The 20,407-nt window shown below is 57.9% G+C and overlaps 1 protein-coding gene and 1 long non-coding RNA gene across 12 annotated transcripts in view; one reads left to right on the top strand and one right to left on the bottom strand.

The window, feature by feature from the left end:
* Nucleotides 1-10,591, bottom strand: part of ZMIZ1 (zinc finger MIZ-type containing 1) — a 232,823-nt gene extending 222,232 nt beyond the window's left edge. For all 11 annotated transcript variants that reach the window (XM_045437807.1, XM_045437810.1, XM_045437804.1 and 8 more), the window contains exon 1: nt 10,485-10,591. The gene's annotated coding sequence lies outside the window, so the exon portion shown is untranslated. The remainder of the gene's footprint in view (nt 1-10,484) is intronic.
* A 2,011-nt stretch (nt 10,592-12,602) lies between these two features.
* Nucleotides 12,603-20,024, top strand: LOC123576667. The gene is made up of 2 exons (XR_006701534.1): nt 12,603-18,956; nt 19,666-20,024. It is a non-coding gene; the product is annotated as an uncharacterized LOC123576667 (long non-coding RNA).
* Nucleotides 20,025-20,407: the final 383 nt, after the last annotated feature.

The following is a 20,407-nucleotide window of genomic DNA, read 5'->3' as shown; positions in this document are numbered from 1 at the left end:
CAGCTGGGGTGAACCTGGCCTCCTGAGCCACAGGAAGTATGCCCTAAACCGGTCTTGCCCAGCCTTCCTAGAAGAGGCAGTGGCAGGGGCAGTGGGCACTTTCACCCTTCACCCAGTCCCTAGCTTTCTGGGGACAACAAATCCCAAAATCCTGGTACACCTCACAGAGGCACTCACAGAGGGCAAGACCAAATGGTGTCATCAGTGAGGTCAGCCAGCACAGGAGGCCGTCCCCTGGGGCCACCCCAGCCCCTGTACCGGGTCTTATGTCCTGTTGGCAACCTTGGGCGGGTCCCCCGCCCTCCCTTGGTCTTGGTTTCCTCACCCGTACAATGTCAAGCTGGATTGGAAGCAGGTGTTAGAAGCCCAGATGCCCCCACGGCTAGGGTGGTTGACACCAAGGAGTTGGAATGGAAGGGTCTGCGGACAGCAGGTGGGGAAAGACAATGCAGCAGTCCTGTTCCACTCAGGGCCCAGGGTTATTTTAGACCCTCGGATGAAGGCCTTGTTTGTTACACGGCTCTCGGGCGCCCAAACTGACTTAAGGATCTGAATAAAGCCGTGGACCATCGCTCCAGAAAAAAACGCGCACTTGCAAAAAATACATGCACCTTGCAGAGGTGCGCACACGGGTTCGGGGGTGCCTGGCCCCCGCGGGCGGAGTTCAAGGCTCTTCCTGCCCTAACAGCCGGCGTGTCTTTGAGGCCCATCTCTAGGGACATGGCAGAGGTCCCACGCCTCTGCCAAGCTGGCCTTGCTTTTGGGACTGCCCAGCCATAGATTTGTGGTCTGGTAACAATAAAAGAAAAGGAGGCAGGCTTCAGGGGTAGAACTCAGGTGGACGGGCCAAGAAAGCAGGCTGGGGATGGGGGCCGGATCCCGTCCACGTGGAAGCTGCCCTCGACTCCCCCACTTCCCCACTGTGCACGGCCCCTCTGGGAAGGCAGTTCTGCAGCAGGGAAACCGACCAGGGGACCGAGCCATTGACACCAGAGTGGGAGGTGACCGTGCAGCCTGGCATTTCCCAAGACTGGCACTGGTAACATAAAAAAGGGAGGTGGGAAGAGGGTCCTACAGTTTGGGAACCTGCTGAATGAGGCCAAAAGGGGGGACAGGGTCCCAGGAGAGGGAGGCTGTGCCCTGCTGTCCTTCCTTTTATGGATTGGGGGTCCTGAGAGCCCACACGGGGGAATGCTGATGTGGTCCCAGCTCATGATGTTCAGGTGGGGAAACTGAGGCCCAGAGGGGTCTGCTACTGGCTGAGGTCCCACAGTCAGTTACCATGATTGACAAGGCCCAGTCTCTCCTGCTTTCCTCTTCACATGGCAAGAAACCTGGAGGGAGGTGGCATCACCACTAGCCTCCACTTGCAGGGGAGGAGAGAGAGGTTTTCGGGTCGGAACCCAGACGTAAGTCTCCGTCTTAGTAAGTTTCCACACCCTGGCCCCGGCGAGGGGACCAGGCCTTCCTGCTACCTTGAATTAAAATGTACTCAATTAAATGCCAGCAATGACCTGCCAGCCCTTCCTGCTACACAGGGGAGACTGCGGATGATGGCAGGAGGCTGAGGGTCAGGAAGTCTGGGACCCAGGTCCAGCTGTGATTGGTCCTGAGGTACCGGGTGGCATTGAGCCATCCATCTGACTGGAGTCTCCTCGTCTGTAAGTTGGAGGCCACACGACACTCATAGCTATGCCGGGCGTGGCGGGAGCCATGGTTATGACAATGACTGAGGCTACTGTTTCTTTTTTTTTTTTTTTTAATTTTTAAGAAATGTGTATTTCTTTTTGAGAGAGAGAGATAGCGTGTGAGCAGGGGAGGGGCAGAGAGAGAGGGAGACACAGAACACGAAGCAGGCTCCAGGCTCTGAGCTGTCAGCACAGCTGATGTGGGGCTCAAACTCTGGGACAGTGAGATCACGACCTGAGCTGAAGTCGGATGCTTAACAGACTGAGTCACGCAGGCACCCCGAGGCTACTGTTTCTTGAGCATTTACTATGTGTCAGGTGCACTCCATCTTCTCAGCCTATGGGGAAGGCAGTATGTTACTTTTATACTATTGAGAAGCTTGTTTTGCTGACATGAAGACCAAAGTTGGAAAAGTTAAACATAACCTGCCCACAGTCATGGGTGCCATAAAGGGTAGAGCTGAAAAACGAATGCAGGCAGTCTGAGGAGAGCCGAAAACAAATTAGTTGCTCAAGAAATACTGGCTATTACGATGTTTCTGGTAGACTTTGGGAAGTTTTTTTGTTTGTTTCATGTTTATTTTTGAGAAAGAGATAGAAAGAGACAGAGAGTGAGCAGGGGAGGGGCAGACAGAGAGAGAGAGAGAGAGAGAGAGAGAGAGAGAGGCACAGAATCGGAAGCAGGCTCTAGGCTCTGAGCTGTCAGCACAGAGCCCGACGCAGGGTTCGAACTCACGAGCCGCGAGATCATGACCTGAGTGGAAGTCGGATGCTTAACTGACTGAGCCACCCGGGCACCCCTGGGAAATTTTTATAAAGATGTAAACAACAGCAGGAGCACCAAAACATGACAGCAATAGAAAATGCCACCCCTCCCTACCCAGACGACTCAGCCTCCCTGATGTAGGGGAGCCAACTTGCTGTGTGACCTGAGGCCAGTCCCTTCACCTCTCTGGGCTTTGGGTCTCCTCACCTGCCAAATAAGAAGGTTGGACGGAGACCCTCGAAAAGCCCTCCCCACTAGAAAACGCCAAGGAAGGGTTTCAGGACCCTTCCCAGAGGTCTCTCTGCCCTATCTGTCCCTCAGCCAGAGGGCTGGCTGGTCACAGCTATGTGCCAGCTTTCCCGGCCTTTGGCCAAGGTCCACCCGGGAGCAGGGTGGGGGTTTAGGTAAGTGCCTGTGGACAGGGTGAGGTCGGGGCACGTGGCATTTCCTCCCCTGTCCTGAGCCTGCCGCCTCTTCCTCATGTGCTCTCACCAGGGCCCGATGCAGGTGACTCCCAGGGTGGAGGGAGAGGACTCCTTCCCTGCTTCCCCATCTGCAGAGGAAGTGTTAGCAGGAACAAGGCAGCAGGCCATTAGCCCTCAAAGGACAAAAGTCAGCACTAGGAGAGCTGGGGGGGGTGGGGGTGGGGGACAGACGGAGGGGAGGGAGCCACTCATCTTCTTGGACTAAATAGGCTTGGGCAGAGGAGAAACTTTGCATCCTCCCTAGAGGCTTTCTATTTTATTTCCCTCAAATCTACGCTACAACCAGCCTACGGTTACCTTTTAAGAAACACGCTGCCGGGTTGGAATGCTAATGCCCATCCCCTTCCAGCTGTGTCGGATCTGGGAGTCCCGTGGAAAAGCCTCTTCCTTATTCCTTACCCCAAGAGCTCTCAGAAACGGACCCTGTCCTCCCCAGGCTCATCTGGGCCCTTCCCAATGAAAGATGGAACAGCATTTATTGATGAGCTCCGAAGCATGGCTCACGGGGCTGTGCCCGGCCAACAGTAGATGCTCAAATGTTTAATGAGCTAATGGGCTGGACAGACAGGGTTCCAGGCCTGGCTGTGTCACTAATTCACTGCTGCCCTTGGATACGGCCAATTCTTTCTTTCCACAGTTGAGTTTCCTGGGCTAGAAAAGGAATGGTCAGACTAGGTGACCCATATGGCCCCTCAGGTCTTTACCACGTGCTCAGGAGTGCAAAACACAGAGCCAGGGAGCTTCCAGAACGGCAGGAGGGTTTCAGATACCTCTCCCTGCTGCTTCAGAGCAAAGTGGAGGACAGGATGGGACTGCTGGGTGGGAACCTCCCGGGTAGGGGTTCTGAAGGCATCATAGCCACCCCCACCCCCAACTCCCCCCAAGCACCAACCTCTGTGGGTGGACGAATGAAGTTGTGGGTAATGCGAATGGGGGAAGGGCAGGAGAAAGGATAGGGAGGGGGTGCAGTTTCCATTTAAACCAGACACCAAAACAAAAAAAAAATTTTTTTTTTTTTTTTTGCAAGAGCCTTTGAAAGTACAAAGAGATTGTACTCTAACACCGCTCCCCCCACCCATCAGAAGAGCTTTGCCATTTTCTGGCAAAGCAATAATCTGCATTGAATTGGATCCTCCAAGAGATCAAGAATCTGGGACAGGGGAGGAAGAGAGAAAGCCCCCATGTCTGAGAGCCCTAGGAGAGGCAGGCCTGAGGCCTCAGCACCAACCCTGGCCATCAGAGGTAGCAGCATATATGTATGTAGGCATGCAGACCCATGCGTGCGTGTGCGTGCGTGCGTGTGTGTGTGTGTGTGTGTGTGTGTGTGTATGTGTGTTGGGGGGGTAATGGTCAGACTAGGTGACCCACATGGCCCCCCCCAACTGGGGGGTGGGTAATGCCAACTGGGGAGCAGGCTTTGGGACAAGTGAAACCCCCCCCCCCAGCCCCTATCTTTGGGATCGACTTCTCTGGAGGGTTCATGAGCCGTGTACAATTCCAGACCTGTCCTGAAGTCTCCAGGGACAAAGATCACAAAGCCAGACCACAAGACCCAGGCACTCTGCCACTACCAGCCATTGAGGCCCCGGGCTGGTCCCTGCCCCTCTGCAGAATTCTGTTTCCCCATCTATAGAGTGAAAGGTTTGAGCCAGATGATCCTTCAGGGCCATGCCTGCTCGGATACTCCGTGGTGCTGAGATTCTGCAGAAAAGCATAACTAACACCTACCATCACCCAGGCCCCCACCCTGGAGAACTGGAAAAGGAGTCCCCAGTCCCCAGCTGCCTGTCTAAGGCTGGGGCTAGGGCAGAGGGGAGTCCCCACACCGTCTGTCCTCAACAGCCTGCCACGGCTGAAACCTTCAAGTGGTTACAATTACAGCCAGGCTAACAGGATTAGGGGAGCATTGAAATCTAAGAAATCTAATTAGCTCAGACACCCCGGCCTCCCCAGCATGATCCTGCAGTAACCCCAGCAGCTGGGCCTGACAGGCGGGACCCAGGGCCCTCCCAGGCTACAGTCATTACCTGTACAGGTGTGCCAGGCTGGGCCAGGCTTCCTGGGGAGGCGCCAGCTCAGCTTGCCTGGCTGCTCCCTGCTCTGCACCCCACCAGCCGCAGCCTCGTCCTGGGGCAGCAGGCACACGAGCCCCAGAGAACCAGGCACGGGGGCATGGGCAGCAGGCGGGCCGTGTCAGGGGGTAGAAGGAACCCAAGAGCCCCCACAGGGCGGCCACCCCACACAGCCTGGGGACTGACTCAGCCAGAGGAGGGGCAGGCTGAGTCAACGTCTGTATCTATAGAAACCATCACAGCCCAGGGAAGAGCCTTGGGCCGCCCAGGGACCTGGGGCCTGGAAACATCTCTGCTTCCTGCTCTAGGGCCAGGGATGGGGTTGAAGCCCCACGCACAGACACGTGGGCCCCAGCAGAAGTGGCAGCGTTTGGGGTTCAGAGCAAGCTCCGGCTGTTAAGACACGATGCCAAAGGAAAGGGGCCCAGCCGCTGGGGGCACGGGCTGTGTCCGCCAAAAGGGGGGGGGGCGGTGGGGGGGGTGGACACAGGTAGGCCCATCCGTGAGCCTGCCTATATATGGCTTCTCCTCCTTAACTTCAGCTCCCTAAGGCCCCATTCGGCGGTGGTCACACTGACTTCTGCGCCCGTGTCCCTGCCTGGTGGGTGGGCTGGGAAGGTGGCAGCCGTGCAGGCATCTCTGAGGCCCGGGGCTGAGTCCCAGCTTAGCTACAGGTCGCTTTACCTCGCCGCAACTCGGTTTTCGTCTCTGTTAAGTGGCGGTAATTCCAGATAGAAGCTAGCTTCCACTGTTGTTGTTGGAGTTCAGTAAATTTGGACCCACCAAGTGCCATACACAAAGGCGAGGGGCTGTGGTTATTGCTGTCATGCGCCCTGTGGCAGGCAGCCAGCTGGTAGCGGTTAATTATTTATTTGGACTGATCTTCCTGGCCTTACTGGCTACAAGCTCCTAAGGAGCAGGAACCGTCTTACACATTTCTGGGCCCCCCACAGGTCACAATCCTCACACTGTGGGACCCTGAGGACATGTCTGTGGCACCAGTCTGGGCCCCTGCCCCGACCCCACTCCCCAGCGCCATCAGTATGGTCCTGAATCTGTGATCTTCCAGGAAGGAATGAGTCTGTGGTCTGGAGGACCCCCAGCACCTCAAACCCAAAGTGAAGGTCAGGAGGGGTTGCTTTCCAGAAAGCATGCCATGTAGCAGAGCACATTAACATAGCTGTCCACTGAAGGCAGCAGCTGTCCAGAGGTGGTAAGCGCCCTGTCACAGGGGGCATGCATGCAAGCCGAGACTAGATAATAAGCTTCCAGGGAAGTAGGCCTGGGGAAGCGGCTTCTAGAAAATGCTTCCAGCACCTCCAATGCAACACCTTTGTGTCCCATTCTGCACCCAGAGCCTGCCAGGACTTCAGAAGACACATGCCAAGGGCTCTAATGCTCACATCTGTCTCATCCTCATAGCAACCCAGGGGGATCAGAGCGCTCCTGCCTTTGAACCCATTTTACAGATTAGAAGACTGAGTGCCAGCAGTGAAGCTACTGGCCCAAAGCAGCCAGCCTCTTGACACCTCTTCCCCCCATCTCCTCAGGCACTGGGAAGACCGCACCAAGGGTCTTCTAGGGTCTCTCTCCAGAGCCTGTGCCTGGGACTGACTTTCTCAGCCTCTCTTCATCCTCCCTGAGGGCAAGACCCAACCTCAGAATCACCCCTAGAGTTTACAGCCCAGGCAGGCTCTGCCTCCCCCCACAGTCAGGGGCTCTAGGGACAAAGAGCTTCCCTCTCAGAGGGCGTGGACAGAGGCCACCGTGTCCTGCTGAGAGGTCAGAGCAAGCCACCAGGCAAGGCTGCAGCAGGGTCCAGGGTAATTACTGCAGCCCGGCCTTTGTTGTCCACACAAAACCCAAGGAACCTCATAAAGATGAGGCGGTGATAGGAGTCCGGCAAAAGCCCTCGGGAGCAAAGTTATGAATGAAAATGTAGGGGACCCAGTCACAACCCGGCAGGCCCTGCTTCCTGGTTCCGTGACAGAGTGCCCAGAGAAACTTCCGGAAATTAACTTGTTGATGCCCAAATTTCTTACAGCAATGCCTCACCCCGAGGCGAGGGTCACGGCTGCGTGTTGGACACTGGCCAAGGCCTGACGATTCAGTATCCGTGGCTTCACACATGGGCACTCTTGTGACACAACTCCCAGGACACAGGCCTCAGAGTGCCTTCCTTCCTTATCTACTACCCCCCATCTCTGTCAATCAGGGAAAAAGCAAATGTGCAGCTCTGCTCGGTGGGAGCCTTCCCTCTGCAACTTTTTCCAGGATGAGTCACTGGTGGACACCTGTCCTATGTGAGGGCACATCTCTGGGGGCCAGGTATGGAGATAATGTGTAACTGTTGCTAGGGGAGTGTGTGTGTGTGTGTGTGTGTGTGTGTGTGTGTGTGTGAGGAACTGTGGTCCTGTGGCCAAACCCCACAGTCTCTGGACCTTTCTTCACTTTGTTCCTGGCTGTGAAAAGAACAAGGATCCTCCTCCCTTCTTTCCTTGGGAGGAAAAAGGGACATATCGTCCCCACAAAGAAGCCAGAAATCCTTCTCTGCAAAGACGGGGCTAGTTATCAAAGCTTCCCAGAAGTCCAGCAATTTCTTACCCCCGACTCTTCTCTGTGAGCCATACCCTGAGTGCCTCCAAACCCCAACCCAAAACCCGTTTAAAAAACTCCTGAAAACTCCCTGCTTCTGCACCACTCCCCCAGCCCCCGCCCCAGCTACAGCGCCTGCCACCAATTCTCGAAAGTCTAAAGTTTTGAGATTTACATGTGAACCCAGCATTTCATAACCTCGTGACTTGGGACAAGGAGCTGCTTCTGTCCTTTTGGGAGAAAGAAACAAAACCCAACCGAAATCATAAAACTTAGAGGAAAACACCATCTCCCTCCAGATGCATTCCCTTGGCCCCAAAGTCACACGTGCTCTGTGGCAGATAGGGCTTTCAATGTGTCTTTTGTTTGATGCTGGTGTTTCAACATCCTCAACTTGACGACAGAAAGGTCAGTGCAAGGCATGGGGCATTCACAAACCACACCACAAGGGCCAGGCAGAGGGGAAGCAAGGGGCCAGGAATTCGTACTCCCACCCCGCTCCCCCCCACCCCCCAACCACACTCCCACCCTGGATCCCCTCAAAAAGCAGCCAGGACAGAGAAAGCTAGGGGCTGGCCCCCTGTCCTAAACTTCCCTGATAGCTTACAAACAACTTTTAAACTCACGGGACCGTACCAACGCCAGGGAAGTCAAGTCCGAATTCAATGCCAGCCAAGCTGCTCATTCTCCAACCACAGCGCCTGCCTCTTTATCTCTACCTTCAAAAAAACAATAATAAGCAAACGCAGGCACCTCTGGGAACAGCCTCTGGCCTCCTGCCCTGCCCTGTGTAACCAGCCTGTCCTCACACCCACGAGAGAGGAGGAGACAGCCCTAGTTAACCCTCTGGTCTACCAGGCCCTGTTCCCAGGTTGCAGCAGGAAGACAAACTGTTGCTCAAGAAAAGCCTCCAGAAAACCCTTGGCACCCGGAGGCAGATCCCTGCAGCTTCTGCCCAGCGCCAAGCCAGGGGCTTCCACAGGCGGCTTCTCACTGCCCTCTTAAATCTGCGGGGTTGGGCTCCACTCTCCCATGCCCTGGGCTGTCCACCCAGGGGGCTCCAAACGGCCATGGCAGAGCAGGGAGGAGGAAAAGGCTGGCCGAGCAGTGCCCTCACCCTGCCAGCCCAGCCGCCAGCTTCTTGGAGGACCTCTGAGAGAACATTTGTTTGGGCTGCCAAGTTAAATCTCCCTCCCTCATGTCAAGGCATTGGAAAAGCAGTCAGGGGAGAGAAGGGGGAGAGCTGGGAAGGAGCAGCGGGAGGGAGGGAGGGAGGCAGGCAGGCAGGCAGGCAGCTCTCAGAGCCCCAGTTACTCAGGCGCTGCCCAAGGAAGCTTGCGGCTCCCAGGCAGGAGGGGGGACACCCAAGCAGGGGCCGGGCCACCAGCCCTCCAGGATCCGGCACCGGGTGCTAGTCGCTCTGTGCCCCAGCCTCCGGAGAGGCCCTCCTCGCTCTGTGCCCGGCTAGAGGGGCGAGGTGGGAAGGGAAGGCAGAGGAGGAAAAAGTTTGTGGCAGGTAAAGGGGTAAGCGCTGAGCAGCCCCGCCGTCGGGTTGTCCCCCAGGGAGGGATGGGGTGGGGGTGGGGGGCCGGGACCGCTGCCCCGGCGCGCTCCCGCCAGCCCGCCCTCCTGCCCGGGTTGTTTACATTCCTGGAGTGTCTTTTAAACCCGGGGCTGAGGCCGACTCCCGGCCTTCTCCGGCGGCTCCGGGGCAGTCTCCCGTGAAAATCTGCTGGCGCACAATGGCCGGGAAGGCGGCCGCCCCTCGCCCGCGCCCCCGCTGCTCCGGGGCGGGGAGCCTGCCCTCCGCACCGCGCCCTCTCCCCGCCCGCCTGGCTTCCTGGACAGATGTCCCCGGCGAGGGGGCGACGCTCGCCCGCTGCCCGCGCCCCAGACGCTGAGGCCGCGCTCCCCACTGTTTTCTCCCCAGCCCAGACGCCAGGAATGTGAAACAAGCTTCCAGAGCCCGCCCCCCACCCCAGCTCCAGCCCCGGCCCGGCCCCCCAACCTCCGCCCCGGCCGGCCTCCCACTCCCCCGGGGCCGCTGCCGCCGCCGGAGACGGAGAGGAAGAAAGAACACGGAGAAATTACTTTCGTATTTGCAGCGCGCGCGCACACACACGCACATCTTCCCTCTGGGTTCCCCTCCTGGCTGGGGCAGCCCCGTCCAGGCCGTGGCCTTAACGCCCCTCCGGCTTCTAAAGACCTACGGGAAGCCCCTACACACACACACACACACCCCTTGGCGTTCCCCGCCGGTACCGTGCGCCGCGTCTCCCCGGGCAATTCACACACAAACAACTTAACCGCGCCTCCACCTCCCATTTACAAAAGTGTGTGTTTTCCCTGGAAATTCAGATGCACAACTTAACATCACCACCCCTTGCCACCCCGAAATCCAGCGCCGTCTCCGGCGGCTCTCGTACACACGGGCGCACAACTTCGCGTCTCCCCAAACGAGACGTGCGAGACCGAGGTGGTCCTATCCCGGTTCTTCCCTCCCTGACCGAATCCCGGTCCTGCCTGGGTGTACAGAACGAGGGCTGGAGGCGCACCGACAGGAGGCGGGCACAGGGTCCGCGCGCGCACAACCTTACTCACGCCCCGCACACCAGAGGAGCCCCGGCCCCCGCGCGCAGCCCAAGCCGGCTCCGCGCAGCCGGGCGTTCGCCGGTCGCCTGGGCCTCGGCCCCGGGCCGCCAAGGGGAGCGCGGCGGAGCCTGGCCGCCGGCCGCTCGCCCGGCTTGCCTGGTCCCGGCGGACCCTTAAAGGGAAAAACCCCCAACACCCAGCGCCCCACGCTCGCACCCCAAGAGTCCACCGGGAGCGGGAGGAAGGCCCGGGGCCAGCGGGCGCCCTGTTCTGGCCCCAAACTTACCGGGCGCTGCGAGCGCCGCTGCCGCCGCTGGAGGACGCGCCGCTGCCGCCGCGGCCGCTGCCGGGCAGGCCCGGCTCCGGCCGGGAAGAGCGCTGCGAGGGCGCCGAGAACGGCTCCGCTTCGGCTCCTGCTCCGCGCCGACGGAGGCTGGGGTCACCGCGCTGCGCCGGCGCTGCTCGCTCGCTCGGCCGCCGGGTCGCTGCTCGCCCGCCCGCCGCCCGGTCGCCTGCTCTCCCGGGCGCCCGCCGCCGCTCGCTTTTTTAATGTCCACAGACAGTGAAAAGGAACTCGGCGTTAGGGGGTGAGTAAGTGAATCAACTCGCCCGGAGCCGAGCAAGTTGAAGTGTCAGATTACATTGGCTATTCTATTTCCAAAGGGCCCCGCGCCGCCGGCCGCTGGCAAAAGCAGGCGCGGAACTACGGACGGAACGGAGCGCCGCGCCGCCGCCGCCGCCGCCGCCGCCGCCGCCGCCGCCGCCAGCGCTCGACTCCGCTCGGCTCGCGCTCTCTGCGCTCTCGCAGCTCACTCTCCTTCTTTCCCTTTCGCCTCTTTCTCTCCCTCGCCTTTCCTGTCCCTTCTTTTGCTCTTTCTTCCCCGCTGCTCGGTCCCGGCCCTCTCCAAGCTTTCACCTTCTGTGGGTCGGAAGGGCTTCGCACGTCCTCCCCCCCCACGCCACCCCCCCCCCACCCGGTCACTCACCTTCCTCCTCTCTCCCCCTTCCTCCACTTCTCCCTGCCCGCCCCCACCTCCCCGCTCCTGCAAGTTTAGAGTAGGAGAGAAATGCTGAAGCTAGTACGGGACCACATTGAGGAGGGGGCAAAAATCACCGGCACACCGGAGTGCCTCCCCCTTCGCTCGCAAGCCCCGAGCTAGAGTGCACTTGGGGCCGCGAACGCTGTCAGGTACCCGATTTGGGGGCGAGCGAGTCACCAGCAAGATCGCCAAAGCCTTCCCCCTGGAGGAGGCTTTGGTGTTGTTCCCAAAGCCGGGGGGCTGGCTGGTGGGGCGAGTAGAGGAAATCCCCACCACACGCCACCACCGAGGGAGATGTTGTGCGGGAGGCTGGAGCGCTGTGTCCCCGACGGCTGGGAAGGACCAGTGCACACGGGCTGCCCCCGTCACCCTACGCTGTCCAGAGACCCGTGGATTCCTCGAGGCCCGTCGGGGGCGCCCCTCGGCCCAAAGCACTTGGGCAGGGTGGGGGCGGCGGGACCCAGGTCGAGTCCCCAATCCCCGGCTGGGCGCTGCCCCAGGAGCCGCAGAGAGCGATGGCACTCACAAGGCGCAGTTGAGTGCACCCACTCGAGGGGTTCCCCTTGCGGACTCACCCCCGAGAGCACTTAAGTGCGCACCCACTTTGGCTCTGGTCCATTGCCACTCACACGGAAACTCCTACGCAAACAGCACACACATCCGCGCCTACACTCAGCTTTACAAACACGCTTCCACACGCGCGCACAAACACGCACTCACGTACTTTCCCTCACAAATGTACTCGTATACACGGCCATACCAAGCACATTTACACAGACACACAACCGCAAACACACATACAGCGCTGTGCAACCCCCAATACACTAATAAACAGGAAACATTCCCCTGGGCATTAAATCCTCACGTTCACGTACATATACAAACACATACCCTACGCCCCCCTCCCTTTCACACCCAGAAGCCGCCCCCCGCTCGTGATTTGCTGCACCCTCAGTCCCAAATCATAATCGGCGCCCGCACAGCACGGGTTGGACACACACACTCGCGCGCACGCAAGCCTCTCCTCCCTGCACAGGCGGGGGAGGCTTCGGCCCCGCGCCGGTTTCGGATTCCAGGTGTGGCTTGAACTCCGCGCTCCGTGTTTTGCAGTCCGCCGCGGTGTCGGAGGCGAGGCGAGGAAGGGAGCTGGAATAACAAAGGCAAGTTGGGGAGAGCGCAAGGGGGCGCAGCCCCGGCCGGGCCGCGGGGGGAGCCCTGCACGGCCTGGGTTTTGCAGGCTGCGAGGGTCTCGGGCGCCAGGAGCCGGAGGTGGGGAGGGAGTGGGGGGGGGGGCGAGTGGGGGTCGAGGGGCGGGGCCGCGGCGTGACGTCAGAGAACAATGACACCGCCGGGGGCGGGCACCCGGAGGCAGCCCGGGCGGGGGTCTCCCCGGAGGACAGGGACTAGCGGAAGACGTCCTGGACCCGCTAGGGCCATTGCCTGATTGACGAGGCCCGCTTGGGAGCGCGGACGTGCGACGCAGACTCAAAGATCGTCCAGGCCTCCTGGGCAGTGATCAGCGCCGACCCTGGGCCAGTGCAAGGAGCGGGCCAGAGTACCCTCCCCCCACCCTATTTAAAAACATCCTCCAGTGGGCATCTCTGACCTCAGCTTGAACTCCTTCAGGACCAGCTAGATCACTCCTTCTACCACCGAGGGAAAGGAGGCAAAATGCATTCACCAGCCCTGAATTCATTCTCAAGGCTTAGCTACTCTGACAGCCAGGGAACTCAGCTTGGATTCCTGAGGGCTCAGAGGATGGGAGCTCAGGTCCACAGGGGCATGGGAGGGGATGCCGGGAACTTGCTTGATTTTCCCAGGGGAAATTCTGCCTCCGTATGCCATTAGGTGCAAGGGAGGGCACTCCTTTCTGGGCCTCAGTCTTTCGACCTGGCACATGGACTATTATCATGCTGCTGTTCCCTGCTCAGGTGGCAGCTGAGCACCCTTGGGGAAGGTGGGTGGCATGAAAGCCTTCCAGACCTCTCAGGACACCAGGGAAGCATGGTCCCAGAACATTCCTGTGGGAGTACATTCCTGAGCCCCTCCCCCTCAGCCTCTGGGTGGCCCAGGTTCAGGACATGGGGGGTAGCCTTAGAAACCCCTGGAGGCCTGACCCAGGGCTGGAAGGCGTAACTCAGCTTGCTGAGTGGTGGCTGGAGCCACAGCTGCTCCCCCTGGGAAAGCTAAAGCATTGCAGCAGGCAGAAAGCTACCCGCCCCCACCCCAGCTCCAAAACCTCGGGATAGAGTTTCTGGGTTTTGGGGCCTGGAAGGCAGGAATCCAGCCTCAGCCAAGAACTAGACCAGTTCAAGATGGGTCAGGATGCTGTCCTCCTGACATTTCTGTCCAGATTCCTCAGTGAGTGACCTGGGCTCACCACCTCCAGGAAATGGAGAATGGAGGCAACCTTGCGGGGTGACCACTCATGTTCAAAAGCTCCTGTCCAGAAGACCCCCCCCCCCACCATCTCCTTTACATCTGAAAACTAGCACGCTACTGCAGAGAGCAGCCCAGCACACAAAGCAGGCTCAACGCTTTGTAGCGTGGAGCTAAGGGTAATTTCAGCTCTTCCTGGCTGGGCAGGCATGACACTTGACGGCAGTAAGTCTGAGAAATCTCCCCTGGGCCCTGGGTCTGCCTCGGCCTCCTGGGGATCCTGGGCCCCAGTCTTTGGGACTCAGGCCCTTGCTGTCTCTATTCATCTTTCAGGGAGATAACAAGGCAGGTTGGATCCTTGTTGGGTCTGGCAAGAAGCTGTGACTTATTTAGTGCCTACTGTGTGCTGGGTTCTGTGGTGAGGGCCTCTTAGCATTGGCTTACTGAATCTCACACTTCCTTGAATTCGAGGCTATTCCCATTCTCCCCTTCAGAGAAAATTGCCCTGTAACTTGCCCACGGTCATTCAGGATTCAAACTCAGGCTCTTGTTAACAAAGTTTCCTGCTGACCTCTTGGCCCAGCTCTGTATCCTCATCCATAGACTGTCCGTGTGGTCGTGGGAAAGTTGCTAGCCCTCTCTGGGCTTCTGTAAACCAAGGATAAGGTCTCATGGCGATGGTCAGGCCTCTTCGGGGACGATGTGCCTCCACCTTCCTGGCCCTGGCTTCTGTGGGCCTAGAGATCTGGGGGTGAAGCAGAGAGGAAAGTACTTTCTCTTCCCAGCCACTGAGAACTGGAAGACAGATCCCACTCTGCCAATGCAGGGCCCAGAAATTATGTGGCTTCAGAGGCAGCTTAGTGCCCATCAGGAGGGTGTGGGCTGCATGAGGCCAGCCTGTGGGCACCAATGCAGGGTCCTGTCCACACCCATCTTCAGAGTAGACTTAGGTTTTGTTAATTGCCTTACCTTCCGGGAACCATCAGCAGGAAAGAAGGCCTGGGCCTAGGGAGTGGGGAACCAAGAGGTCCAGGGGGCCATGAGGAAGGCAGTGGTAAGAGGCTTTAGGTCCTGGGGAGAGCAGAGGACCTGTATAGGGTACAGTGAGTATGGCCTCCTGGGCCAGGGGCCCTCGCTGGGCTGGGGGAGTGAGGGACTGACACACGGGGGGCTAACTTCCTACCTCTTCAGGAATGCCTTCTCTGTCTCCACAGTTCACCCTTCACTCCCCAAAAGGGAGCCCGGGGACTAAAAGGGCAAGAGAAGTGTCACATTTGTTGAGTCCTTACTGTTTGCCAGGCATTTTGGAAATATTGCCTCATCCTATTCTCTCCACAAGCCAGAACGCATAATTTCCCACCGAGGACAAAGGCTCAGAGAGGTTAAGTGACCTGCTTAAGGTCTCACAGTTATCCAGTGAATGGGACTGGACCTCAGGGTTGAGAATGGAGACTTGCCTCCATTCATCACCGGGCAATGGTGCAGACAAGGTGACCTTCTGAGTACTCCGGGGTGGAGTAAGGACTCCTACTCACCTGTCAGGGAATGACTGGGTCCCCTCCCATGGTAGTGGGGTAACGGGGAATAGATTTAGTTTTCACACCTTGGTGGATCCGGGAGGCATTTTGTCCCTGCCCAGCTGTGAGGCAGCTATGTTTCTAGAGGCGGGTGGTTGGGTGCAGCAGAGAGTGGATGTGCCCTTCAGCACATCAGATCCCCCTGGGCTGCCGCCTCCCAGTATTCCAGTCCGATGGCCCACTCCCCTCCTTACCTGGAGGCAGCAGCTGCCCAGCATCCTGGCCGTGGCTCTCCCAGGCCCTTCCACCAGGAATGCTGTCTTCTCAGTTCCCATGGCAGAGGTCCATGGTTCCAGACCCAGCTCAGCCAGCAACCCCTTCTTCTGATGGGAGGCCCTGGGGAGTCAACTGAGAGCCTGCTTTGGAAGCTGGGCCACCTTCACTCCCAGCCCACCACTGCCCGACTTGTGTATCTTGAGCACATCACAGACTCTGTGCTTCTGTTTCCATAGCTATCAAGTAAGGGAGTATGGGACACAGGGGATGTCCCATGGCCCTTCTCCCTCTGATTGAGCCTTTGACCCTTGGACAAAGCTACAGTACACTTTAGGGTTTGAGGGGGGCCCTGCTCGGGGGAGTGCTCTCAGAGGGTCTCCTCCGGCCGGATAGGGAAAGGAAAACACACACACACACAGAGGGAACGGTCCAGTCTAGGACTGTAAATAGGTATAACGACATTGACACTTTGCTTCACAAGGTACATCTTCATCTTCTGAGCCTCGCAATGGCCCCTTTTCCAGGGACGAAACCGAGCCCCGAAAGGAGGGGGTGGCTTGCCCGTGGCCACACAGCTGGGAAGTGTCAGAGCTGGGACAAGAACCAGGTGTCCTGATCCAGTGCTCTCTTCTCTCCTCTGGTGCTGCCAGAGAGCCATCTGGGAGCTAGGAGGTCCAGCACCGCTGGGGGTCTGGAACGAGCGACCAGAGGAGGATCAAGCTTCCTACCGCTATCCCGAGGGATGCTCCTGCACCCTGAGGGAAGGGTCCCTCCTCTCTGGCACTGGAGGGGGTGGGAGAAGATCTCAGACCTCAACATCTCCCCTCCTCTCCTGGATAGCAGTCTTGGAGCCTCAAGGCCCACGCCCCCTTGCCCTGACCCATGCGTGTAGCCATGCTGGGTGGCTTCCAGACTCGCCAGCATTCTATACGTACTCTTACCTCCTCGCGCCCTTCCTGCTCCTAGGACACACCGCTATCAACCTTCAAGGCCACATCTACAGCCACATGGTCCGAGGCCTGCCCTGATAACTCTAGCAGACGTGCTGTCTACCTGGCCTCAGCCCCCCTGCCTCCAGCATCATCATTATCATCAGTGATTACTTAGTAAGCTCTTACTGTGTGCCAGGCACTGAGTATCTCATGCACACGAACTCCTTCCGTCTTCCCGTGAGCTGATTTTTATTAGTGGTAGTAGCTTCTCCGTTCTACACATTAGGAAACTGAGGCACAGGGGGTTGTATTTGCCCCGCACGACGCCTCGCTAGGCAGGGAAATTATTTTGATGTGCACCCATCCCCTCCCTACCCCCGTCCAACCCCTGGCTGAAGCTTCAGGCCATAGCATGGCTCACTGCTCTATGCCATCACCCAGCATAGTGTCTGAGTGACTGACAGGCGGTCAAGTGCAGTGGGAGAGGCAAGGGGCACATAAGGATGAACCAGACCCAGCGCTCCAGGAGTTCACAGGCTATCAGGAAGGACTGCCCACATCAAATACCACTCTGAAAGTCTGGAGGAAGGAGAAGAGTTGGCGTTGAGCAGGGTCTGGAAGGCAGCCTCTGCTGGGGTAATAGACCAGAGTGGGGCATGGACCTACCCAAGGTCACACAGCAAGTGTGAGGCAGCAGCAGGGTGGGGCCGCGGGCTCCCAGTATGATGTGCCTTCGTGCACCTCATAGCCAGCCGTGGGGTCCCTGAGTCTGTGCTGTTTTTCAAGGACACACGGTCCCAGACGCCTCCCTGATGCTGAGCTGTTCAGTGAGTGGCTCCAGTCCTTCTCTCCCCTCTATTAAATTTTTTTTTTTTTTTTTTTTTTTTTTTAAAGAAGAAGAAAGAAAGAAATCCAGGCATTGTTCCTGACTGCAGCTGGTGCCGACTAGAATCCCGCCGAACAGAGTGGAGCCGAGAGCCCGGCCGCCAGGGGCCTGGCTGCTGACACAGGGCCTTTCTATTTTGCTTTCCCCTGGGGGCCCAGGCTGACGTGTCGTCCCCTCCATGGGCACCCTCTCCACCTGCCTCCCCTGGCCCCAGCTCTGAGTCTCCCGCTGCCCTCACCCTCTTTGCGAAAATCCGATGCCTCTTGGGAGGGCTGTGGGGCACTGCCACCCCCTGTTTTCCTTCCTCATCCATCCCCAACCCCCAGTGAGCTGGGCCCCCCCTCCTCGCTCCCCTACTCTACCAAGGGGGCGGGGGCGGCTTCGGACGCCTGTCTAGGAGAGTGGCAGAAATCCTTTCTCTACGGAATCATTTGGAACACTGGTTTGATTTCAGAATATGCCGGGATTTTCCACCCCACCCCCACCTGACTTGGCAAGTGGCAGTCCAAGCTCACTCGTTAAGGCAATTTGCAGCACTGAGGGTTTGGGGGTTGGGAGGGGGTGGGATGAGGTGCGGTGGCAATAAACCGCTCTGCAGACAGAAAAATGCCTTTTAAAGTTACTGGTTTGCCTGCTGCCTCTGCTCCAGGAGACTTGGTCGTAGGAGGAAGAGGTTCCCCCAACTCTCCCTGGCTGTCTTCACGTCAGCCTCCCCTCCCTGCCCCTTTAGAAACTTGAGTTCCGTTTTGCAACACCCCTCCACTCCTGCTCCCCAAAGAGCTGGTCTGATCCAGATTACCGAAGCATCAGCCCAAAGAGAGCAGCAGCCTGGCCGCTCTCCAGGGTCCACTGGGAGCCCTTGGGCTTGGCCTGGCCATCAAAGCCAGCTTCCTGAGCATTCCCTTTCCTCCTATGGGTACAACACTTTAGAGTTTGTAAAGAGCGCTTTATGTGTTACCTGAGTGCCGCAGCAACCTCAAGAGGCAGGCAGAGACGGCACAAGCCACTTTGCAGAGAAAAAAAACGAGGGTTCAGGAGGCCCAGTGGTTTGGCCAAAGTCCTACAAGAAGGGGCAGAATCAGTATGTGAACCCCAGTCTGGCCTGTCGCTGAGCATGAGTAGTAATGGTCTCAGAGGACAGCATATTCCCAGTTCTCCAAATGCTGCCACAGGAAGGGATCTCAGACACACTGGTTCATTCAACGAACATTTATCGAATACCTACGGCATGCCAGGCACAAAACTAGGCCCTGGGGATCCCACAGTGAACAAAACAGATGTGGTCTATGCTGCCACAGAGCTTATATTCTGTTGGAGGAGAGAGCCCAAACAAACTGCGCAGTAAGATGTCCCCGTCCCCACCAGCCCAGCATGTAGGCTGTGGAAGGAGCCCCGGGGACACGCTTCTGGTCCCAGTGTTGCCCCTAGCTCCCTGCGTGATGTCGGACAAGGCTTCCTACCTATGAAATTTCCTCTGGTTCCTGCCCTACTCCCAGCCTCTGAGTCAATTGGTTAATGATTTCCTAGCATGAATAATTACTTGGATTAATTTTTTCTCAAACCTGACTTTTCATAGGCTCTCGGGGCCAGAGAGGGGCTTCTGAGGTCATCTAAGCTAGAGCCCCTCGGTGCCATTCGTCTCAGGAGGTGACAATCTCTGCTTGCATCCTTCTGGGGACGGGGAGCTCGCTCCCGTGCGTGGCAGACAACTGCTCAGTGGTGTGCTGGGTAAGTGTTTAACATCTGGCTCTCCGTAATGGGGAACACCTGATGGATGGCATTTGCCGACTTCCATGGTGTAAATACTTACACCGTGGCCAGTTTTCAAGATGCAGACTTCACATCCAGCAGCTCGCAGAGTGCCTGAAAATTTAGCGGTCGGCTCCGACGCATCGCTGCCCTGCCCCACAGAGAAGCCCGGTCCAGCTTTACGTGTTGGAAAGTTCTTCCTGGTGTGGAGCAAAGCATCTAGTTATCAGGAACTCTAGCCTGAAAGTCCTGAGCTACTTCTCTGGGGTGTCCTAGGACAAGGGGGACCCTTGGCCCCATGAAACCCTTCAGAGAATAGGAGGAATTGACTTCTGTCTCCCTGTGAGAGGGGGAGTTCCTAGGCCAAGTGGGGTCAGGGCATGCTGACCCTCTCTCTGCCTTTCCTCCCAACCTTCCGCGAATACTCATTGGGCCCCTGTGACACACGAGGCACCACGCTAGGTGCTGTGGGAGCGGCCACCCATGTCTTCGTGCACACTGGCCCCTCCAGCCGGAAAGTCTTCCCACTCGGCCTGTCCATCTTGGAGGCCGTGCTCAGATGTCACCCGCTCTCAAAAGCCTGCCCTGCCCTCCGCCCCTTCCCCTCCCGAGGCAGGCAGGCGCCCGCCCTCCCCAAGCCTTTATCGGTCCCTGTTTGGCACTTACCACTTTCTACCTTGGATTACAGCTATTTGTGTACTCGGCTTATCTCGCTGCCAGACTGAGAGGCAGCGGGCTTGCTGTAAGAGCATGGACTTTGGAGCCCTCGCGACCCGGCCCTGAATCCCAACCTGGCCACTTACGGCTGTGAGCCCTAGGGAATCTCGTACTACCTATCGGAGCCTCAGTTTCCTTATCTGCCAAGTGGGGCCGGTGATGACTACTTCCAAGGTGGTTTGACCATTGCATGAGGTTAGAAATGCAACTCCCCTTTCCTGTTCCTATCTGGGACTCCCATCCTCTGGGGGACGGAGATTCTGTCCAGTGCCTCTTTGTGTCCTGGTTGTCTCAGTGTAAATATTAACAACAATGGTAAACATATAGCGATCACTGTGTGCAGGGTGTTGTTCTAAGAATTTACATGTGCTACCTCATTTCATTCTCACCACGGCCGTGTGGCATTAGAACTATTCTTCCCAGTGATAGATGAGCAATCCGAAGCACAGAAAGGTTAGGTACCAAGCCCAAGGTCACACAGTGAGTGGAGAGCTGAGAGTTGAATGTAGGAAAGTCAGCTCCGGGGCCTAAACTGGGGAACACTATGTGAAATGGCCATGGTAGAAGGGCTTGGAGGGGCTTATGGAGCTGTGTGTGCGTGTGTGTGTGTGTGTGTGTGTGTGTGTGTGTGTGTGTGTGTGCCCACCGTGCACCCCAGCCCATGGACATTCTTGCCCTGTCCTGTGGGGTGAGGGTGGGTGTGGACAGAGAAG

This window comes from Leopardus geoffroyi, chromosome D2 (genome assembly GCF_018350155.1).
Source record: "Leopardus geoffroyi isolate Oge1 chromosome D2, O.geoffroyi_Oge1_pat1.0, whole genome shotgun sequence".
Lineage (NCBI taxonomy): Eukaryota > Metazoa > Chordata > Mammalia > Carnivora > Felidae > Leopardus > Leopardus geoffroyi.
Note: the sequence above shows the minus strand (reverse complement) of the source record. Positions and strands in the feature narration are given on the sequence as shown.